Consider the following 23,101-nt stretch of genomic DNA (forward strand, 5'->3'; position numbering starts at 1 on the left):
ATCCAAAAATGAGCAGAAGACCTAAACAAATATTTCTCCAGTGAAGACATACTAATGGCCAAAAGGCACATGAAAAAATGCTTAACATTGCTAATTATCGGAGAAATGCAAATCAAAACTACAATGAGGTATCACCTCACACTAGTCAGAATGGCCATCATTCCAAAGTCCACACATGATAAATGCTAGAGAGGGTGTGGAGAAAAAAGAACCCTCCTATACTGTTGGTAGGAATGTAGTTTGGTGCTGCCATTATGGAAAGCAGTACAGAGATTCCTTTAAAAAATGAAAATAGACTTACTGTGTGATACAGCCATCCCAATCCTGAGCATATTCCCCAGAGGGAACTCTAATTTGAAAAGATACATGCACCCCAATGCTCACAACAGCACTATTTACAACAGCCAAGACATGGAAGCAACCTAAATGTCCACTGACAGGTGACTAGATGGAGAATTTGTGATACATTAATACAATGGAATACCACTCAGTCATAAAAAAATAAAATTATGCCATTTGCAGCAACATGGATGGACCTGGAGATCATCATACTAAGTGAAGTAAGCCAGAAAGAGAAAGAAAAATACTATATGATATCACTTGTATGTCGAATCTTAAAAAATAAAAAAAAGGATACAAACATTTTCAAAACAGAGACAGACTCACAAACATAGAAAACAAACTTATGGTTAGTAGGGGGGAAAAGGGTGGGGAGGGATAAATTAGAAGTTCGGGAATTGCAGATACTAACCACTATATATACAACAGATAAACAACAAGGTCCTACTGTAGAACACAGGGAACTATATTCAGCACCTTGTAATAGGCTATAATGAAAAAGAATATGAAAAGGAATACATATATATATAACTGAATCACTATGCTACACACCAGAAATTAAAACAATATTGTAAATCGACTATACTTCAGTTTTAAAAAGTGAAGGGTATGGTGGATGTGGGAAATCACCATTTTTGTAACCATCATAGCAAAGACTGGCTTAATCAAAAATCATCAATGGATGCTCAATCTAGGGGAGAAAGTTTGATGAGGAGCCAGATACACGCATCTTCTTAAAGTGTCTTCCCAAGGACAGCAAGGGGAAAATAGCAACTATACACTCAGTAAAGAAGCCAACAATGCCATGACCGGGGGATCAAAATCAATACCATAAGCCTCGGATGCGATGCCCAGAGAAGGACACAGCATCCCTTTTGTAGTGTTCATGCTGGAAACGTACAGTTGACTCCAATCATGACAAAGTATCATAAAACTCACGCTGAGAAAACACTCTATATAAACTAGTGGCCTATCATCCATTTTTTAAGATGTCAGCATCAGGGGGGAAGTTACAGCTCAGTGATACAGTGTGTGCTTAGCATGCACAAGGCCCTGGGTTCAGTCCCCAGTCCCTCCATTAAAAATAAATAAACCTAATTACCTTCCCCATCAAAAAAAATAATAATAATATGAATTCAAAAAAATAAAATGTCAACTTCATAAAAACAAAGAAAAGCCGAGGAACTATTCCAAATTAATAGACTAAAGAAACATGTTCCCAAAAATGTAATATGTGGTCCCAGATCCTGTACTTGGAGAAAAGAAAGATTCTGTAAAATAAATGACTCAGACATTTGATCAAAAGGGCAAATGGACTATTGATTAGACAACATATGAAACAAATACACAATTTCCTAGATTCGATAACTGTACCGTGATTACATAAGAGAACCTGTTCTTAAGAAATACAAACTGAAGTATTAAGGAGTAAGAGAGGAGGATACTTGCAACTTATTCTCAAATGACTCAGGAAAAGAAAGAAGAAGAATCCAGTGTGTGTGTGTGTTTGTGTGTGTGCTGAAAATCAACAGATACAGCCAAAAATTGATCAATCATATACTATAAGCATATTATTTATATAGAACCCAATTACTAAAAGAAATTGAAGAGCTAAAAGAGGAACAGGACCAGGGAAGGAAGAAGGAAGGAAAAGATTTGGTGCTTTTCTTTACCATTTGGTTTTTTTAACCATTTAGCAAAAACTTAACAATTTAAAGAAAATGACCATTACTGCTCTGAGTACTGAGACAGAGAGACTACAAATAAGGGAAAGATGTGAGCAGACTGTGTTTTAGGAATCACCCGCTGGGTGAGTCAGGAGAACAGGATTAGAAGGAACTGATGCAGACAGTTTGGTGGAGTTAGAGGGGTTCATGAGTATTCTTCACATTTGTGTGGTGTTTTACAACCTGTTCTCGCCCTTCGTTTTCTAATCTGCATCCTCACCATTTAAAGAGGCAACAACTAGGTGGGGAGGGTATAGCTCAGCAGTAGAGCGTGTGCTTAGCATGCATAAGGTCCTGAGTTCAATCCTCAGTGCTTCCATTTTTAAAAAATTAATAAATAAACCTAATTACCCCCCCAAAAAAATTTAAGGCAATAATTAAATGTCAGGTTTCAGAGGAAATGAGCTTGGAAGTGAGGCATCACGCAAAGAAAACATTACCAACCCAAACTCCACTTAAAAGCTACAATAAAAATACCAACAATCTGAGGCTGCCAGGAAGCTCTGAGACACTTAATGTTTATCATAGGTTATGTACCGAATTATATTTTAAATGTATCTATTCTGTCTTCTTTCCTCAAGGTCTTTTTTTTTTTTTTCACTTTATTACATTTTTGGCTGGGAGGTAATTAGGTTTACTCATTTATTTTTTTAACATTTTTTATTGATTTCTAATCATTTTACAATGTTGTGTCAAATTCCAGTGTAGAGCACAATTTTTCAGTCACACATGAACATATATATATTCATTGTCACATTTTTTTCTCTCTGAGCTACCATAAGATCTTGTGTATATTTCCCTGTGCTATGCAGTATAATCTTGTTTGTCTATTCTACAACTTTGAAATCCCAGTCTATCCCTTCCCACCCTCCACCCCCTTGGCAACCACAAGTTTGTATTCTATGTCTATGAGTCTATTTTTGTTTTGTTTTGTTTGTTTTGTTTTGTTTGTTTTAGATTCCATATATGAGCGATCTCATATGGTATTTTTCCTTCTCTTTCTGGCTTACTTCACTTAGAATGACAATCTCCAGGTGCATCCTATTCATTTATTTTTAAATGGAGGTACTGCGGGTTAGAACCCAGGACCCTGTGCATGCTAAGCATGTGCTCTACCGCTGAGCTATACCCTCCCCCGACTCAAGATCTTTTGATACTTTATTGTTATTGGCACAAGCTTACTGTTGTCTCCAAATGTCAGTCAGTTGTCCCAACTTTATCTTCAAGCTGCCTACCCCAACATTCCCACCTCACCTACTCTTACCCCAGAAAGACCCACTGGTCACTGATGGTTTGGACAGAGTGGTTCTCTGTTCCCTGGGATCTTTTTGAACAGTGGTAAAAACACTGGCTGCAGAAAAAGAACTGGCAGCCTTGCCCTAATCCAGAATGTTGGTCCCTTTCAGGCTACACCAGCTCCTGCCTAACCCTCCCAAGTATGATCGTGAACTTCTGTCTGACCTTGGGCAGAGCGCTTTACCTGCAGGTTCCACCCACACTTCCTACCTGGGGGGTAGGGACAATTGTCCTCTCCACTTAGCTGTGAAGAAAACACAGCTCAGAGAGATACAGTAGCCAGCTAAGGCCACACAGCTGGTCAGTAGCAAAGCGAGTGTTCAGCCCAGGGTGTGTAACTCCAAAGGTCTTGCTTGCCACTGCGATAAATATGGCACTATTCTTGGGTGGTCCCCCAGGCCATGTGTCCTTCATTCCTGCAGCTTTCACTTCAGGATAAGGAGAGAAGGGGGTCTTTGTGAAGCAACAGAAGGCACCAGGCTTAAGGAGCCTTTGCTTATAGTTAAATCCAGGAGTAATGTATTGATCTTATCTTAGCAGATACGTGAATGTACTAACTCAGTTCCTGGGTTTTAACTGGTGCAGAAAAACAGGCCTATTCCTGAAATGCTACGATGTGGAGCATCTGAGTCAGATTATACCAGAGCATGTGCTGGGCTATTTTTAGGAGAGGGCTGAATGTAGGACATAGTTTTCTGGTTATGTCACAGTCTTGCAGGTGTGTCTTCTATTCACATTTTGGATAAAAATAGCCACATACATTGGTGATAGAAAGATAAATGCAACACAGGTTCTGACCTTGAAGCGTTCCAAGACGAGATACAGGGACAGAAAAAGTAGAAATCGTGCGAAAGAACTTTGGAAAGGGCATAACGGAGGCAGAGGAGCACAGGGAGCAGGAATTTAAGACACCTTGGCAGCCGGCTTCATTTGTTCAACAAACCTTATTAGGTGCAAGCACTGGAAAGACAAAGATGCACAGAAATGGACACAGTTCCTGCTCTCAGGACACTTCCGCCCTGGTGGGAAAATCAGGCCTGGTCAAATCGCAGCCCGGGAGCAGAGTGAGATGCTGACAGCAGCGCTCAGAAGGAAAGCCATGCTGTTGTGGAAGGCTCGTAATAAAGGACTTGATGGACAGAAGCGGGGACGAGCTTCCCTGATCGTGAGATGATTCTTGAGCTGAGTGGGGAGGGAAAAGGAGGCAGGGGGTGGAAGAGCATGACAGACAGAGGCAATCATGGGCCAATCATGTGCTAAGAGAAAGCAGAGTCTTCCCAAAACATTGCAAGAAACTCGTGTGACAGAGTGCAGAGGGCAAGGGGAAAGGGACACAAGATGATGGGGGGAAGGGGCCCCAGGGCCAGTGCTGCAGGACCTGGCCAGCGATGCTAAGGATACAGGTTGGGCGACATCATTGTCAGTAAGACCTCCACTTCTGCATTTCCGCCTTAGGTTCCACGCCACTTAGGCAGCTGCCTTTCAGTAGCCGTGTCTGGTAACAAAACTATCACAGACAAACGTTCAGATAACGTTTAACCTTCTTAGTTTCTTCAATTAATGGAAATCAGCATTTAGGCCCAGGTAAATGTTTTAAAATCTTTTCAATTACATGAAAATTTTTAGCATCAAAAATTTCTCAGACCATCCTCCATACCAAAGGTTGGTAGGACTTTTTACTCAATACTGATTGAGAAAATACAATGATGAATAGCTTTTATACTTTCAGTCCAGACTTTAAATGAATCTTAACAAAGTGAATCATAGTAGCATCTTTGTACATCTGAAAAACTGTAATTTGTGCATGTGCCAGATATGTGCTTTTTTTCCATCTACGGGGCAAAGTTTGTGACACATATGGATTTAAGGACTACTTATAAAAGCTATATGACCCATAGCTTGGAAACCACCAGTCTAGATAAATTCTAAAGGTCCCTTTCAGCTCTGAAATTCTTATTTTATCATTACTTTCAATAAGAATGGTCTTAACCCTTCTGTATAATGGAGCAAATGGCAGACATAACTTCTCCTTTGGCTAAGACGGCATCTAAAGTCTTCTTTGAGAACACAAAACCAATTGGGGAAATCTGCTTAAGTTGACCATGATTTAGAAAGATTCCAAACATATGTGCTCTGCAGCTGATTAACAATGCTCTTTAATGTGTTTTTTTAAGTTTCCGGACCCTCTTAACCTCAGCTGTCCTGAACCTTGATGCCATCAGCCTGGATTTCTCTGTATTCAGACTTTCTCCAAGGGCTCTGCCTCCAGGCAGGCCCTTTTCACAAACGGCCCCAGCCGCTCTGGGCTGGCAACCTCCAGCATTATAATTCTAGAGGAAAAACTGGCTTCATATTTCCCATCGTTCCTGTAAAAAAATCCCCACATTGAGTCTCTTTGACATGCATTCTGCCTTGTGCCAGTCCCTGAACTAATCAGCATAGCCAGGGAGGTGGAATTCGCCGATAGTCCAAACCAAGTGCCAGCGCCCGTGCACTTGAGAGTGGGGAGGTGCGTGGGCTCCAAAGGGAACACCAAGGGAGGGTGGTATGAATGCTCAGTAGCCAGAACAGCATCTTTTATATCCTTCTGGGCATAGTTTTCTTTTGGAGATGACAGAAACCAAATTTATCTAGTTCAACCAAAAGAGAGTCTAAAATGACTCAGATAATTAAAACCTCTAGCAGTAGTTTTGCTCCTGGCATGGCCAGAATCAGGGGTTCAAGTAATAACAGAATTCCCAATCCATCCCTCTCTCTCCCCTTCTCTCTCTCCCCTGCTTTTCCGAATGGAAGTCTGTGTCCTCCCCCAGCAGCCCCTGAGTGTTGATCTTAGCTCCTGAATTTCCCAAAGGAGAGTGGTCCTCGCTCTCCCTCCATACAGGCCTTCAGGAAGAGCTCAGAATAGTGCGTCTTTTCACACGTCCACCTAGTGACAAGTCACCTTGACCAGGCATTATGTGAGTATTCTGCCTGAAAAGCTTAGGGCTCTCATGGTAGCAATCTGAGTAAACACCTCCATAGCCCGTGTCTCCTCCAGACACGATTCTAAACAGTTCACATGTGTTGTCCCTCAACTGAGATCAGAATGCGTAAGGTAGGTGCTCTCATTATCCCCGTTTGACAAATGAGAAACCGAGGCACAGAGAGGCTGTCACTTTCCCAAGGTCACACAGGAAGTGGTGATGCTGGGACTCAGAGCAGGCATCTACCCCCTGAATCAGTGGGCTCGTAAACTACACTGTACACAGACAGGCAGGTCATTTCAGACAGCAACAAGATAATGAAGAAAATCAAAGTGGATGGTATGAGCATGCCTTGGTGTGTGGAGGCTGCCTTAGATGGGAGGTCAGGAAAGACATTTATAAGGAGCTAACACTAGAATTGAGACTGGAAGGATGAGGCTTGTGGGAACAGTGTTCAGGCAGGTGGAATAGAAAGTGCAGAAACCCTGAGGTGGGACTGACCTTGGTGTATTCAAGGACCAGCAGGACAGTGAGACAGACTGAATGACAAACAAGGTGGGAGCTGGGCACCAAATTCAAGAGTCAGGCAACAGCCAGGCCATATAGGGCCCCAAAGGCCATGGGAACAGTATGGGTTTAACTATGAGTGGACAGGAAGTGACTGGGGCCCTTGAGGGGACTTACTTTAGTCATGCCATAATCACTGAGTCTGGACCACAGGCAGGGGTAGGAGTCTCTGGGGTGTCCTGGAGGGACCAATGGGCAGAATCTGCTCTCCAGCATTTATGAACATATTGTGCATACATGATTGAGAGTCCTCTCTGGGGTTAGCATGTTACAAAACGACAGTTTTAATAACCTCATGTCCAACAGCTGGAGTTTCTTGACCTCTCATTTGGGGCTTATTGTCAAGGGTGATTGGCACAGACGTGGTGTTCATGTTTATGGAAAATGAACTGTGCTGACGTGGCTGCTTTGACCCTTTGTAGGGAACTGTCCTCACCGGTGGTGGCCGCCTGTGGCCTCTACTGATTTCCCTAGTTCTCCCTTACCTGGGAGCCTCCCTTGCCCCAGCTTTCTCCTCCCTGCCCTCCCAACAAATTCAGCAGCAGCGTTGTGCGCTCTTTTCCCATAATTCCCTGAGTCTGCTTCATCTGAGGATCCTCTTTCTTGCTAAGGTGTTAGTGGATACTTTTTCCTAGTTAATACTGGAATAACACAATGAAGACAAACGATTTTAAGCCCTGGGGCAGGGGTTGCTCTAACACTAACAATTTCAAGAGTTATGGCAGGATAAGAGATTGTGGGGGACAGTCATTGGGGCCACCTTAAATAGCAGTCACTCTGCATGGCTTCTGTCTGCATCCAGAAACATGGTGGCTGACCCATCAGCCTGTTCCTGGAGCCCCAGAGAGCTTGAGGGTTGTGCTGGGATCCATTGATCCCTGTATTCTATGTTGTTCCCTGAGCTTCTGCTGCTGCTGCTGAGGGGTGTGTGTGTGTGTGTGTGTGTGTGTGTGTGTGTGTTTCTTTAAATTCCCAAACAGTAAAATTGACTTTTTCTGTGTACCATCCTGTGTGTGTTAACCCTTGTGTTTTGACACCACAATCAGAATATAGAATAGTTCATCACTCTCTCGGTCAGTCCCTTCCCTCACATCTAACCGCTGGCTAACAATGATCCATTTTCTATGGCTACAGTTAGAAACATATATTTTTGAGATGATCATATAAATGGAATCATACAGTATGTCATTCTGAGACTGGCTTCTTTCATTTAGCTTAATGCCTTTGGGATTCATCCAAGTTGTTGCACTGTATCAATAGTTTGTTCCTTTTGATTGCTAAGTAGCATTCTGCTGAATGCAGACTTGTTCATTCACCCATTGAAGGATGTTTGGATTGTCTCCCATGTTTGATGATTATGAATAGAGGTGTCCTCTTCTTTGTGTGAACAGAAGTTTTAGCATGGGTAAATACCTAAGAGTGGGATGGCTGGGTCTTATGATAAATGCATCAAATAATATAAAATAAAAATAGTTATAAGAAAACCAGAAATAGACTCACAGACATAGAAAACAAACTGTGGTTACCAGGGGGAAAAGACGGTGGAGGGAGGGATAGATTAGGAGTTTGAGATTAACAGATACACATTACTGTATATAAACAGATAAACAACGAGGACCTACTGTATAGCACAGGGAACTTTATTCAGTTTCTTGTAATGAGCTGTAATGGAAAAGAATCTGAAAATATACAAATATGTATGTATATGTGTAAGTCAATCACTTTGCTGTACACCTGAAACTAACATTGTAAATCGACTACAATTCAATAAAAAGATAAGACTTTTTAAAAATAATAATTGTAAGAAATTGCCAAACCATTTTCCATCACTCCAGAATAAGTGATGATATGGAAATGGCTCTTCTCGTGCCTCAGAGCTCACCCATCCAAAAGCAATGCGAAAGAGTATTCATTCCTAAAAGAAACAGCCATCGGTCATTTGTCTTGCTCAGTGTTTGTTCCTACTCACGGCTGTGAGAATTCACCCCGGAGAAAAGCAAGCACCCTTTGTCTCTTTAGACCAAAGTGGGCTGGCTTTGTGTTGAACTTAGACGTAGCTTAGGTGGGCAATCTCTGGGTCCCCCGAATCCAGCAAAGCCTGGAATGAACTAAACAGGAGCAGTGGGAGACTGGCGTGCTTTGTACCTAAGCCCAGAGGCTCCGCTGAATAGCGCTGGGTATACATGAAGCAATCGGCAGGGACAATGCCTGAACTGGCCTTCCAAACAGTACCACGAAAAAAGAAGCAGATAAAGTATGACAACGCTACAGCACTTCCGCCTGCTTGTTGTCTTTTCTTCTGTTGGGTCTGAGTGCCTGAAATGATTCCTGTGGCCTGAATCACCAGGAATTCAGATTAGCTAGCATCAAACCAGCCTTCTAATGGAACCCATCAGCGGCTGCACACAGCAAGAGTTTAAGCAAATCTTCCGAAAAGCTTTTTACTAATCACAGAAAAAGTCACACTTTACTGATATTTTAACACATCCTACTGTGTTAAACCCAATGAAATGAATCAGAGAGAGTTACATAAAAGCTATATATACACTTCAGAGGTGACATTTTTGTAACATTTTCTAAATTTATTTTTCTGATTTAAATTCTATAATACCACAACTTTCAATCACTCTTAAGACAATTACAAAATAGAAAACTTGATATATATGTAAAGGACATGATGGATCAAAGGTCGTTATCAGACAAACCTATAATTACAAGAATTACGGTGAATGATGAGTAGCAATTGGAGAACCTCAGAAGGCTTTCTGGCTTGTCTTGGATGGCCACCCAAAAGTTTCATCCCTTGGGGAAACACTGCCTCTGCAGTCTGGAAAAATTGGGCTGGAACTCTTAGGAGAACACAGTTTCCTGCCTCTCTCAGGATATTTTGCCCTTCTGCAGTGGCCCCTTCCAGAGAACAGAAGTTTAGAGCTCCTACAACAGTTAAAAACCACCAATGAAGTGGCCACTCTTATGATCAAGTGGAATATTGCTAGTCCCTTTTTCCTTCCCCCAAAACACCTAGACACAGCTGACTAGCTTTCCTCAACGTTCTCCCCACTCTTCCTAGGTTATGTTCATCTTTCTCTTGTCTGAAGAGGAACTAGGGCTAGGAGTTCCATTCTTTTCTTTCTTTCTTTCTTTTGAAATTATCTAGAGTGCAAACAGCAGGTGTCTATTTGGGGTCACCCTAATTTGAAATGCTCTTTCCTTCCCTTAAAGGCTGAGCATCCTAGTATTTATTCCATGTTTGAGTATCACTCCTGTGATATTGAACCCTCACCGACTTGTATCCTAATCAGATTTGTCTCAAAACTACAATAAGGTATCACCTGACACCAGTCAGAATGACCATCACTAAAAAGTCCACAAATGATAAATGCTGGAGAGGGTGTGGAGAAAAAGGCAACCCTCCTATGCTGTTGGCGGGAATGTAGTTTAGTGCAACCATTACGGAAAACAGTATGGAAATTCCTTTAAAAAATGAAAATAGACTTACCCTATGATCCAGGAATCCCACTCCTCGGCATATATATGGAGGGAACTCTGATTCAAAAAGATACATGCACCCCAATGTTCATAGCAGCACTATTTACAATAGCCAAGACAAGGAAACAACATAAATGTCCATCAACAGATGACTGGATAAAGAAATTTTGGTATATATATATATATATATATTTGGTATATATATATATATATATACCAATATATATATATATATATAATGGGATACTATTCAGCCATAAAAAAGAATAAAATAATGCCATTTTGACTGGGACATTGTGCTGTACACCAGAAATTGACACATTGTAATGTACTTGGCTGTACTTCAGTAAAAAAAAAAAAGTAATGATAATGCCATTTGCAGCAACATGAATGGACCTGGAGATCATCATTCTAAGTGAAGTAAGCCAGAAAACGAAAGAAAAATACCATAAGATATCACTTATATGTGAAATCTAAAAAAAAGACACAAATGAACTTATTTACAAAATAGAAACAGACTCACATAGAAATCAAGCTTATGGTTACCAGGGGGGAAAAGGGGTGGGAAGGGATAAATTGGGAGGTCGAGATTTGCAGATACTAACTACTATATATAAAATAAATAGCTATTTGTTTATACTGTATAGCACAGGGAACTATATTCAATAAGTCATAATAACATACAATGAAAATGAGAAAGATTATAAAAAGGAATATATGTGCATTTATATACAACTGAAACTTTATGCTACAATTGACACAACATTGTAAACTGACTTTACCTCAACTAAAAAAATAAATAACTCCGAAACAAATAAATAAATAGTTTTTTTTAACTGAATTCAGTTTGCCCATGTCTTCTTTTCCTCTAATAAACCGACTTCATCATGGACCTGAGCACGTTCATCCAGCTTTTGCATCTCCCTTGATACCTAGAAGTGTCTGATAATGAGCAGACTCTCAAGAAATATTTATTGAGGGATTGAATCGAATATCCATTCATTCAACTAATATTTAGTGAGCACCTACTATGTGCCAGGTACCCCTCTAGGCCCAGAGGAGATCAGAAGTGAAGCATGAAAATAAGACTTCTGCCTTCAAAGAGCTTACATTCTGTTGGGGTAGAAGGTCTCCTCTCTCTTGACTTACATTCATCACACATTAAAATTATCATCTTGTCCCAATCCAGCATATTCAGCCTCAGGTATTATCTCAGTCCTATACAGTAGATATAACTGAGGAGCAGTAAAGGGTACATAGCTTTTCTATTTATCATGTATGTAGTATTCTAAATACAGCAGCGCTAACGATGCAGTACCCTATCCAAGAACCACATACACCTCCACCCGAGTACTTCTGCAGAGTTTGTTCTATCTTTAGGTCTCTGTGACTTCTTAAATATCCCAAATTGATAGGGATTACTCATTGAAATTTGAAATGGTAATTTTTAGTCAGCAGATAGGAAGCAAAAATGCAAATGATTGCTTCAAGATCTTGCAAGATGTTTTGCTGTAATTCCATACCAGGTTTCATAATGGTAGCGCCTGACACAGACATGCCAACATCCTGCTGAAATTAATGGAGGTAAAAGATGTGTGGGCCTTTTCCCTCTTTTCTCCTCTCTAAATGTATAATTCAAAAGAATGAAAGGAGCCTGTTTGCTAACTAAAGAGAGTTCATTAGGTTGCCTTTTTGTTGTTGTTAGTAGAGCTGCTTAGCCACAAATTACTGTCACTCGTTACCTGTCTCTACCTCAGATAGCGTTACCTGGTGATTAAGTTGCACTGAGGTGCTGTTCTCATTTAATGCCATAGGGCATATGCATACAAGTTTTGCACATCTGACATTACGTAACAGAAAGGCATTAGAACTAGTTCCAAATGAATCTTTTTGTTTAACCAATTCCTAAAGAATTCATCTTTTATTTTTGAGTGTGAGAGTACCTTTCCTTTCTTTTTTTTTTTCTTTTTTTATTGAAGTATAATCAATTTACAAATGTGTCAATTTCTGGTGTACAGCATGTTTCAGTCATGCATATACATGCATATATTCCTTTCATAGTCTTTTTCATTATAGGTTACTACAAGATATTGAATACACTTCCCTGTGCTATACAGTAGAAACTTATTTATCTATTTTATATACAGTAGTTAGTATCTGCAAACCTCAGACTCCCAATTTATCCCTCCCCATCCCCTTCCCCCAGCTGGTAACCATAAGTTTGTTTTCTATGTCTGTGAGTCTGTTTCTGTTTTGTAACTAAAGGAATTCATCTTCTAAATGTACCAGCTTCCTTGTATAGGTGAACAATTACACTTCACAGAGGTCACTGTGGGACCCCTTTAACCACAAAAATAGAAGAGCCGTTCAATTTCTTATTTTCCTTATATGCCTTCTGTCTGGTGGAAAAGCATTAAGGAATTTTGACATAATGATAAGCTTCTATTTAAAGTCCTCACTTGTGAGATTGGAATGCAGTGCATTCAAAAGAAATGTCCACGCTATTCATTCTCGCTGAGTTAGAGTTCACGACATAGAGCCTTGTTGAAAAGTGGGAAACAAGTCATATTTAAAATGTCTATGACCTTGGTTACATGGACTGTGAAGGTGATTATCAGAAAAATTTGATAATGTCTTTGACTCTCACACAATCTCATAGGAAGCAAAATACGCTGGTGATAACTAAAACCATCTTATTGCTATCCAGCTGTTTTGTTCTTGTAACGCCAAACATCTGGATGTTGAGAAACATTTGGATAATTGAGTGCACTTTTAACATTGCTTTTTTTTAATGTGAATTTATGCTTGCTAGCAATCGGTCATAAATGCAGTGTCAACATCAGAGCATGACTGTTTTGTAGTTTTATATCATAATACTAGAACATAATTTCAAAGGTGTATCTGGAAGAGATTTCTTTCCCAGGTAGAATCCTCCTTGATTTCTGAAAAAAATTGCATCCTGTTGTGTAAGGGATGTTTATTAGAAAAATACATGGATGAGTGATCATTATCCAATCAAGTTGATGTTTTGCAGGAGGGACCTTACAAAGCCAGGGTTACACATTAAGATGGAATTGAAGGAAACTTAATTTCAATTCAAGGAACCGGAAAGTGATCCAGAGGGTTCTAAAAATTCATGGGATAACCCTGTCACCTAAATAAGCAAAACAATCTCTTGTATGGCACCTGGGACACGTAGTGATGACTGACACATAGGCTGAAATGTTCACTAAGGGAAATTACTACAAAAATTGATGAAAAATATTGATCTCTAGTTAGAGAGGTAAAGTTGTATTTGACCTAAAGGTATACTAAGCAAATAGACTCAAATAGAAATTTGAAGCGATTGGGAGAAGACGTTACCACCATATCAGAAGGTATTTGGTACCACATTTCTTAAACAAAACAGCTGATGGAGATAGGAGAACCTTTCCCCATTTATTTTGTGTCCTTCCTTAGTTCTCTGGGGAGTTTTGTATGTCTCCTATATACTCAGTTAAATACTTGTTTCTTCTAAAAATGTCTCCCAACTAAACGACCAAGACTCTAGCATTATAATTCATGATCTGCCTATAAAAAAAAAAAAATCTCTATTCTGCATTCGAAATGCCTCCAGGTACTTTTTCCTAAGTTTGTTCAATCTAGACCTAAAAGTAATACAAATTAATAAAAGCGTCCAAAATTCCGATTTCAGTTTTTCGTTTACTTAACGTACATTTAGTAAACATACACTACAAGCAAAACCCTTTCTATGTACAGAAAGGATACAAAAAGGAAAGAGAAGGGGAGGAATGAGATATGGCCCCAAGCATGGTGCCAGACACTTCATATCTGTGGGGCTATTTGAAGACATGGCTGCTTCCTTCACCAAGCCTGCAATATAGTAAAAGGACATGATGGGTAACCTACCCATAGTCCAAGACAAAACGTGAGCAGCGCTCCAGGATAAACATCAACCAAACTGCGTTCGAGACCGTTTTCACCTGCGAAGGTCAAGAAATCCTGCTCATTCAAAAACGGCTAGCATTGCAGCAGGAAGAGATGGTATTGGTGAATAGGAGGCAGGGTCCCTATGGAGATACGTGCTGTAACGTGTAGAGTAGGGGAGCAGTGGGACACGTTTGAGCAAAAAGAAACACAGTTTCGCTGGTGTATAAGGTGCATCAGTGCCTCCCGAACATGTCAGAGCAGAAGAATGACTTGTATACCCGTGTATCGGGGGGGGGGGGGGGGTGATTCCTTGGCCCTACCCAGACTTATTTACACAGAATCTCCAGAATACATTTTTGGCAAACATTTTTCTTCTTTAAATGAGCACTCGAAGTGATTGTTAATATCGGGTAAGTTTGGGGAACTCTGGAATGGGAGGCGTCACATTTGGATTTTATTCAGGAGGCAATCCGTTTACGAGCAAGAATTCTCAATTCTCAGGTCAATAAGCAAAGTTATTTCTGATTTTTTTTTCTTTTGGCTGCATCCCTTTGACTCTTAGATCACATTCTTGAAGACCCTCGAGAACCCAGGCCCCTCAGGCAGTTGCAACCCCAGACGAGCCTCGCATGCCTGTGTTGAGCAGCTAACAGGCTGCGAAGCGTGGATCCCCGCATCCTGAGATGCAGAGGCAGCTGCCGGCTCTTACGGTGAGGAACTGGGCTAGTGGGAGGTTTAAATCGCCCCGAAGGCAATTTAAAACAGTGCTATTCTGCTCACGCCTTCCTCCAGGCTGCCCCACGGGCAGGGCTGCGACAGGTGTTGCGTGCACAGGGAATGACAGTCCTGGTCTCTCGTGTCTCTAATATTTGAGCAGCGAAAGCACACGGGCTGTGGGGAAGTGGAGAGAAAAGAGGAAAGCCCCTGGTGCTTGAGTCAAGCCGTTTTGCTTTATTAATTATTTATTTAGTGAGTGCTCCCTGTTCGTGCTGCGATGCTGAGACCGTGACCTTTACTAAAATGATGTTTTTATTGCGGAGGACCGTTTTATTTATAGCGGAGGTCCATGGGGCGTGGTGGCGTTCGGAATGCCCGAGGAGAGGGTCGTCTCTTTTCCTTTTCCTCTTGTCTTTCTATTTTATCTTTCTGGACCGAGATCCTGTTTTCTAAACTCTCCTTGGCTCCATCTCTGACGACTGGCTCCTCCGCGCCCCCTTTTCAGTTCTGTGAGCTCCTCATCCCTTCATCGTCGGAAACCGTTCTCCACTTCCTTCACTCTCTCCCAACCGCCTGCTTTTCATCGCTGCACAGCAACGCCATCGGCCCATTTCTAGCTTCTGCTTACTTCACTCCGTGTCCCTTCCTTTTCTCCCTGCTCCTCTTTGTGACCTGTCGTCCGGTCTCATTCCGCCTGCCTCTGGGTTTCCCTGCGTATCTCTGCTCTGCTTCATCCCGTCTGTTCTTCGTCTGCCCTCCATCTGCTAAAAGCTACAGCAATAGCACTAAATTGTGCTTACAGGTGGGACTGAAGAGTGGTTGGAAACAGAGGTTACCTGTCCAGGGCAGATCAGAGCAGAAGTTCTTGGGCCCTACCGCCTGGCTTCAAATCCAGACTGTGATCTTCGGGCAACTTAGGCCTCTCAGTGCCTCATCCTTACATTTAAGATGGGCCTGCCAGCAATAAGTAACTCCCAGGGCCATTGTGAGGACTGAATAAATTCATGGAAGTCAAGTGCTTAGAACAGGACCTGGCATGTAAATATCATGTAAGTGTTCACTGTTACTTCCTTCTTGGCTCCTGACCTGTAACTGATGACTTTTTCCTTCACACTGACCATGTCTCTGCATATTTTCTGAGTGAATACATTAGCATGTTATTTGTAAAAAAAAAAAAATATATATATATAGATGTAATTTTTAAAATATATTCTTCTTTAATTTCAGATGGAAAGGTTAATGTTTGATTTCTGCAATATCTGCACATATGTCTGCCTCTGTGTCAGATAGTGTACAACACAGAATTGTGCAATCCTTTCTCCACTACATGTCTGCTCAAATAAAACACTGATTTATTTGCATGTCTGTGAGCAAGCAGTTCACCAACTGACGTTTGGATTGATTCAAGTGCTTTCCCCTTGCTAATACACCCTGAGAACTAGCAAGCTGTTGTCTTTTTCTTGTTTCTAGCTGTGTTCGTTGACCTGCACCTTGACAGTTTGTGTTCACGGGCTACGGATCAAAATTACAGAAAATAAGGAACAAGGAATCAAAAGAAGAGACTATGAAAGGAAGCATCTTACAAATTGCTTAAAGATGAGTCCCAGCACCTTATTTTAAAAGAAGAAATGTATCGCCAGAAATGTAGGGAGGATCGACCAACCTCAAGAAGAAAAGGCCTGAAAAATGTCTTGCATCAGGTTGACCTGGAGCTTTCTAGGCTCAGGATTTCAGAGAAGCACAGTTTTAAACAAACTCCCAGGTGACGCTGATGCCGTGATCCTGGACCCACACTCTGAGAAACCCCAATAGACTTTTCTCCGCATCCCTTCCCTTCATGACACTTTATCCTTTGCTTTTTATTCATTAAAAAAAATAGTAGTTAATTTCTTCCTGCTTTAAAATAATTTAGCTTTCATTGGAGTTACTGCCACTTACTGTACTTTCTTTTACCATCCCTGTAAAGTTGTCCTCATTCTTTTATGACGAACTCCTCCCTTCCCCACCCCTATCTCCACTCATCCTGCTGCCGCCTCCCCTACCCCTAACTCCTGCTTCTCACATGCACCTCCCGCCCCAGTGCCAGTACTCACTGGAGTAGGGACTCTCCACTGAGTCAGAGTATATAGGAAAGAGGGGTCCTGGGGTTGGGTTAAAGCAAGAGAGATGCTACCCTGAGAGTTTGCCAGAAGTGTGCTGAGCTAGGAAGGAGAGAAGAAAACCACAGAGTCAGGAGTCAAATGCTGGGTGACAGACGCGAGACGTGTCAAGCTGAATGTTAGGTGAGGACTGTAACAGACATCTGTCACTTTCCCTTTCCTCGCTTCCCTCCCTTCTTTCTGATACAGCGGCTGACTTTAGAAAGCTGTTTCTCTTATACTTCATGGGTTGATCATTTGGAGCCTCGCCGTCATCAACATTCCATCACAAGTATTCAAGCTCGGTGGGAGTGAGTAGCTGAACCGTTTGTTCGCTCTGCCCAGTGCCCAGAGCTGTGCCAGCAGGCAGTAGGCATGTATTTATTGAATGAAGGTAGGAAACATACACTGAATACCTGAATAAATACTCAGGATGCAGTGGAATTCTGCAGGGACGCCAACATTGCATGGAATAGCCTGCTGATTGCTGAAGGGTTTTATCGGACTAAAATGAAGACCACTGCTTCTGCCTCCAAAAGTAATTAATTAAGTAATTAAATAAAATAAGCCCTAGCTGCAGGACATACAGACGATGCAAAACCGATCCCATAAGTTAAACCCCACTAAGTTTTTCAGGGACAGGATGTGTTTATTTCGGTCCTTCCTATGCTCCCAGAAGGTGCCTAATAGTTTTTTAAATGAACGGAATGTTTGAATGAACATGCAAGGGTTTATTAAGAAGTTCAGACTGACAATGAGAACACTTTAAGGAAGTCCCCTGCCAAGTTTCTCTTTCCCATTTTGCAGCCGGAAACTACCTCCGTCTATAAGCCAAATCCAGTATGTGGATTTGGTTCAGGGTAGAAACACTGCCTTGGGCCCACATAAACATCTCCTTCTGAGTTTACAGAGACAGATTAAATCAACAAGGCAACATCCTATATTTCCCTCTGTGGTTGAGGCCATTTTTAACGCACTGCATTTTATCCACTTTGATGTCCAACTGCCCCTTTTCTCCCCTCTCCCCGTCACCTCTTCCCTCCACCATGTTGGAAATCCACCCAACTCTTCTCAGAACACACTCCCCTCCCCTGGAGAAGAGCAAGGTCAGGGACTACAATTCTAGAATTTACTCTCAAAAATGACTCTGTTACTATCTCAATGGGTGGACCGTCTAAAGGTTGAGGTGGGTAATTGGACATAGCTTTCATTTCCTCTCTTCTGGAATTAGCTTTTTTTTTTTAAACTTCACAACCACACTTTTGTCTTTTTTTTTTTTCTTCCTTTTTGTTTCAACATTGACATCAAAAAATTCACTCAAGTTATTACACAAATGTACCAACACACATCACACATGGCTTTCTCTCTTCAAGAGTTCAGTGCAGGAAGCATTACATAAAATTGTATCTCAAAAAAGTATTCTCTGAGTGATTTTTATTATTGAAGAACTATCAGTTTTTACTAAAATTGCATTTTTTCATGAATGTATGCACGCGGGGGCACGTGCACACACACACACACACACACACGCACACAGGAACTTGTGGTTCTGTTTGAAGACTTCTGCACTAAACTAAAAGCATGAAAACATTAAGCAGCCATCACTGGTGCTGGCTCCAGTCACATAGTATCTCTTTTCATTAAAACAGAACTTTTTTTCAGCAGAAAGAGCACGGCAAGACCTGAAAGAGGTCCAGCCTTTTGGCCCAGGAGTGCAGACACAGCTCTACTGTTTAACACTGAAATGCTATTTATTAGATAAACATTGCATTGAAATAGCCCAAGAACACACAAGGCCATTACACGACTGGATTTTCTTTTCTTTTCTTTTCTTTTCTTTTTTTTTTTTTTTTTGCCACCACTTATTTCTTTTTATGTTATCTCCTTAAAGAAGGACTTTCATACCAGAGCAACCTTGGGGAAAATGAGACCACAAAAAAGGCATTCATGGTGGTGATTTTCTAGACCCTCCGTTCTATTATTTTGGATATTTCCTTTTGAACACGGGCTCTCTTTCCCACAGCTATGCTTGGCCTCCTGGTTTGCAATGACGTTATGTCTGTGTTGGTGACTTTCCCAACTGCCACTGGAAAAATCAGTGCCACAAATGTGACATAAAGGGCTAGCCTCAGTTGTTTCTCTCCAACTCAAGGATTCTTTGACTATAAATGGAGTCTTGATATGGGTTTTTTTTTTTTTTCTTTACCATTTATGGGGATGGAAGAGAAAAGAAAGGTAAAAATAAAATCCATATGCCAGATACATGTTGCCAGTCTTGTATCCAATTCTCCCTGACTCTGTCAACTAACATTTATCAGGTACCTTCTGTTTGAAAGAGAACCAACAAAATTCTCCAGCGGCTACTAAGATAAACAAGAAACATTCTTTTCAAAGAACTTACAGTCTAGTTTGAAATACTAGGCAGAAAACATCTACCATCCATACATCCAAAGGGGCACCAAAAGAAACATACAAGTAAGTAGAAATCTAAAGAGAAGCAATTACCTTGGGAAGAGAATGAAGACAGTAAATGAAAGATACTTTAATGAAGGAAAATGATGTGAGCTGGGTTTGTATAGGACGGTTGAGAGTTCAAAGGGCCAAAATTAGAGAAAGGAGAGGAAAAGGCATGTGCAAACATGAGAAACCAGCCACTAAGGTGCCTGTTAGGAGAACAGTGAATAGTGCGGTTGCGTGGCCATGATCCATTTGGGCAGCAGGTGCTGTGGTTTGTGATGAAGGCCACCCACATACCGCTTCTGCGTGGTTCGTTCTCTCCTCCTCAAGGCCCTCCAGCATTAGGACATGCCAATCAGTGCCCCAGGCTTCTAAGGGAAGGGTTGGCTTCGATTCTAATTGATATGACCCAAGAGAGCCAAGACCAGAGAGGATTAGGTTGGACCTAATTCTAATCTAAAGGCTTAGATGATAAATTGAATGTATATTCTGAAATATGAATAAGACATTTCAGACCCTTAATGCTTACTGCCGTTCACTATAGAACTGAGTGAAACTCAACAAATATTTTTCTAAAGAATGAATGAATTATGGGAAGAATAAGAAAATTGATCAAATTTTTGCAGGTTGCTAAGGTTATTAGCAACCTGTTATGATTTTGGTCAATCCATCTGGAAGGGATATTCTTTCTAATTTGCCATATTTTTGTTAACATAAATACACTGAAAACATGGCCTACTTATTCAAAAATTGTTCATATTTAAACTTCTAAATCTCCCTGGGCATTTCTGTCTTCCACAGCTCACGATGGGGAGAAATTCTTGGAGTGGCCCCACATTTGATTTCAGAGTTGCTGAAAATCAAAGTAGACTTTTTTTTCCTCTCTTCTCAGGCTTCCACTTTTCCAACTGAAATGCTGTGGTAGTATTTAGCTCTGTAATTTTCTAACATGACCAAGCAAGATAGAAAACGTAAGACCGAAAAGATCAATTGCTGCTGAAAACGCAGCCCTATCACAATTAATCTCAAAAGCCCAGAACTAATGAAAAAGAGAGAAACCTATTTGTTTTTAAGGAAAAGCTTTCTTCATTTCAACTTTAAGAGATGATTAATTGCAGAGATTTTCTCATGTGCTCCACTGATCTCGCTGGGCCGCCTTCAGTTGAATTCAAGTGGCAGTTGGGGGCTGAACAGCTTTATATCTTCTGTATCCCTTGCCCTGCTTCAAATGTAATTACAAGTTTCTAGAAGCTGAATATAAAGAACTCATTTAGAAGGCCTATTCAGGTTGTTTACTATTCACCATACATACAGTTATTCAGAACTGTAAACTCATTCAGTCCCTAATAGGCTTTAAAAAAAAAAAAATGAATAAACCTCTTGAAACAGGGGGTTTTACTTTAATCAGTACCTCGACGTACAATTTTGCTGTTAGACCAAAGTCCAAAACCGGGGTTTGGTTACATGCCATTACAGCATTACTGGTTCGTCAGTCTGTGTCCATATCGACCTCATTCTCTGGCACTCACTGAACAGCCCTAGCACCTGGAACCCGGAAAAAGGAAATGCCTCCGTCTGCTAAGGAAAAATGACAGCTGTCCATCTGAAACGATGAGCCAGAGAGAGGAAACCTTCATGGTTCTTTCTATAGTTTAAAGCCACAACAATCCCAGGAAAATTCTAATTAGCAAACTGGTACCCTCAGGGTTTCGAGTTTGGTCTGTGCTGTCATTTTTCGCTTTCATTCATATGGTCAACATTTTGTCCTTTGCTTTACCTTCAGTTTCTTTTTAACGAAAAAAGGCAGATTTTTAAAATTTTCTGCCCTGTGTCATGAGTTGAGAAATCCCATGACACATTTAATAAGTGTGCAAAGTAACCTGTCACATAATGGGGTGCTTCAGTTTCTGTGAAGCAGTAATAATATTACATAAATTAAACACCATTGGAATTTTCGTGAAATCATATTCATTTTTAATAAGATCCTTTCGGATACATTAGCGGGTTGATCTGTCCTTCCTCACTGCGCTTCATTTTTCTTCCCAGGAATAAAATAGATTATCACAGGTCTTTATTTCATCCGGTAGCTTTCAGATTGCTGTTCGCCCACGCCAGCAACAGAATTATGAAAGATCATCAATCTTCAAATACAATATATCCATCTGAAATTGTGAGATCGCCTAGCCTAACTGGTAAATGTTTGGCAAGATTGGGTTAGTTACACACGAAATGGAATTTCTACCATTTGGTAAGGGGGCTGGGATGTCAACATATAGATTTGGGGCACAGTAGTGTGTTCCGGGAGCAGAGAAAGCACTGGGGTTGTCACAGAGGGGTGAGCAAAAGAGAGTCGAGGGGAATGGGTGGGCAGGTGAGGACTCCAGATTTTATTTTCTGTGTGTTACTCCAGGGCTAGGCACAACCAAGCTAAGCCCCTTCCATGACCACAGTGCTTTATTCAGTGTTTCTCATTCCCAATAACTTTTTTCTTTTTTTAATTAATTTATTTTTTTATTAAAGTATAGTCATTTTACAATGTGTCAGTTTCTGGTGTACTGCACAATGCTTCAGCCCTGTAAGTTTTGAGTCGCTTATGTATTGCTGATTTAGTACATAGTTTTATATGATTCTTCTGTGTTACTTTGAAATCATTGGCACGTAACAATGATAAAATTAGTTCTTATGTCATAGTATCCAATGGGAGTTTGAGCTTTGCAAATATTAACTACTATATATAAAAATAGATTAAAAAAACATGTTTCTTCTGTAGAGCACAGGGAACTATATTCAATATCTTGTAGTAACCTATAATGAAAAAGAATATGAAAACGAATATATGTGTGTATATGTATCACTGAACTATTATGCTGTACACCAGAAATTGACATATTGTAACTGACTACACTTCAATAAAATAATTAATTAATTACTTTAATTAAAAAGTGAGCCCTAGAAGGGACAGCTGCTGGTTTAATTGTCACCATCATTTTTGACAGTGAGCCCCAGCTCCCAGTCAGGAGCACCGTTCCCCTTCACTGCTCCCCAAAGAGGAAACTTCTCCAAAACAAGTCTCCCCTGGAGGCTAACTGCAGAGACATGCCCTCAACCAACTGCAGAGCCGCTCAGGAGGGGAGAGGACACTGCCTTTTGAACGCTGTGAGGAGACACACTGGCTCTGCTGAATAGAGATCATGTGGGGACCATGGTGGCGAGGGCTGGAGGGGCGCTCACCCTGGGGTTGGGGTCGGGGGGAGGCGCAGCCCTTCTCCCCTGCAGACCTGCTGCTCCTGACCCCCTGCAGGGCCTCTCCCCGTCCCCTTCTGTGTCCTTCTCCTTCCAAGGCAGACCTTTCTGTACAACGCTCCCCCGTGAGCACCTGGGTGTGCGATCCCCACATAATCTGAGTCAAAATAAACAGAAGGGAGCAGGAGAAAGAGCTTTTTTTCTCCCCTCATTGCTGGAAACAAAAGCCCTCAGA

At 41.1% G+C, this 23,101-nt stretch overlaps 1 long non-coding RNA gene across 1 annotated transcript in view; it reads right to left on the reverse strand.

The window, feature by feature from the left end:
- Positions 1 to 23,101, reverse strand: part of LOC116667646 — a 219,128-nt gene that overhangs the window by 162,422 nt on the left and 33,605 nt on the right. The gene's annotated exons all lie outside the window — the stretch shown is intronic.

Source organism: Camelus ferus, chromosome 12, assembly GCF_009834535.1.
Source record: "Camelus ferus isolate YT-003-E chromosome 12, BCGSAC_Cfer_1.0, whole genome shotgun sequence".
NCBI lineage: Eukaryota > Metazoa > Chordata > Mammalia > Artiodactyla > Camelidae > Camelus > Camelus ferus.